Source organism: Eimeria mitis, genomic scaffold (genome assembly GCF_000499745.2).
Source record: "Eimeria mitis Houghton genomic scaffold, Emh_scaff1438, whole genome shotgun sequence".
In the NCBI taxonomy this organism is placed as follows: Eukaryota; Apicomplexa; class Conoidasida; order Eucoccidiorida; family Eimeriidae; genus Eimeria; species Eimeria mitis.
In genome coordinates this window covers 1-2,017 of record NW_013569238.1, presented here as the reverse complement: position 1 = coordinate 2,017, position 2,017 = coordinate 1, and positions in this window count along the sequence as shown.

The following is a 2,017-nucleotide window of genomic DNA, read 5'->3' as shown; positions in this document are numbered from 1 at the left end:
GTTGCCATTGCGGCCCTTGGCTTGGTTGCCCTTTAAAGCAGTTCCCTTTCCGTGGCACCCGGCGGCTGCCCGTACTCTTCAAGCAAGGCCGCGCTCCGCAGTGTCTTATTCACATGTTCCTTCCTTCTGAACAGACACTCTGACTGGCGTGTACAGCTTAAGCAGGTGTCTGCTTTCCGCGGCGACCATATGACTGCAGCCATCGAAAGTTTTCAACACACGCCGTATATACCTTGCGTGCGCCTGTCGGATTTGCGCTGCATGCGCCACTAGTTGACAGGCCTTTTCAGCCTTTTCTATTTCTATGGGCATCCAATGCTCGCCTCTATAGTTCGTTCATGTTACACTGGAATTGTCCTACGTACTTTTTCTTTTTTGCTGGCTAAATTGACCGGCATTATTACCCTCCGGTTATCGATACAGCACCTTGTAGCTGCGGGCTTGCGTAGATGTTTCCGCACATATGAGCGTGCATACCGCCATCCATGAGTGCGTGTTGCGGACGAGAGCAGTAAGTCTAGGGACCGGCCGCAGTTCGCACTTTTTAGGCTGGCGACAAACAGAGGAGAAGCTATGGAGTTTGATAGGAGAGTACCAGCCGGTAACATCTTCCCTTTCTATATTCGGGCGCACAAGCCTTCACAGCATCGACGCCGGGCAACTCGCCTGCGTCTGAAGTGGCGCCGCACAGCTCCATGGACCACCGCCAGAAGAGCGGCGGGCCACAATTTCGAGAACGTGTGCACTATTAAAGTCCATAAATTAGTTGGGTATTCTATAATGAGGTGATACATGGACAGAACAACATTAATCGAGCACGAGGGACCACTGTCTTCAGCATCCCCGATTCACCCAGAACGGCAAGGATTTACCACTGGCGTTTCACGTCGCGTTCAGTTTGCGGCAGGGGGCACTGTGCAGACAATAACTCTTGAAATACCCCACTCAAGTATTTTTAACAACGGCGAGGTCGTAAACTAAACTCCAGCGCATAGGCAGAATGACCCCACGCCGGACGGGATGGGCCAGTCGCAGTCCGCTCCCTCCCCGCCTCCTGCTGCACACACACTGCATAGCATATTGATACGTCTGTTCTTGAAGCCGCCCAAAACTTTCCCCATTTCTCCTGTTTTCTCTTTCACATATTCAATTTCAACACTGAAAACATGGCGGTCCTTAAACTTCTCTCGCTCGCCTCTGCGTCTGCGCTCCTGATGGCCGACGCCGTCCATCAAAGGGAGAAACAAGCACCATTGACAGCGAGAGCACAATCGTCAACCTACACTGTAAATCTTGGTACGTTGGCAAACAGAGGGTTTTGGCCTTTGTGATTGTCCGAACTAAATGCATTGGAGGCAATGAATTGTGCACAAGGACTCCAACAAATGGCTCCGCCAATCCAATTTTGAAAGTATCAATATTTGCACTTTTCGGCTTAGGATGTCTGCATCCTTCGCTTTTATGCAGGGGAAAAAGCAGTGTGCCTCGCGGAAATCAACGAGGCCCGCGAAGCCGCTGGACTCGCACACTTCAAAGTGGCCACCGAAGCAGACCACCTGTTGCCTAAAGCTAAAACAGGAGAGGAGCACAATACTGCATGGAATCCTGTTTGTGAAGCTCTTATAGAAGTAAGTGCCTTTCATTGCGGCCTCTGCCCTTCGTACTCCGATCTCCAGTTCAGGCCGTCTCATTTCTTCATCCGTGCTTTTTTTCACTTCAGGAAGACTCAGGAGAAATAGAAAAGAGCGCAGGCGAAAATGGATTTAAAAGTGGTACATACGCCTACATGGCCTTGGAATCGGAAACGCCTGACTGCGCCGCCGCAGTGAGCCACTGGAAGGACGCCGCCAGCAACTTCACTACAATCCCTCCGGCGAAGGATGAGCATACGAAACTCTACGACAAACAGCAGAACATTTCTTTTGTTGCCATGTACAACCCTTCAAGCGATGCCGCTGCTGACTGCCGCGTCGTTACCTGCACACAAACGGCAGCTCCCGACCCCCCAACAGATGAA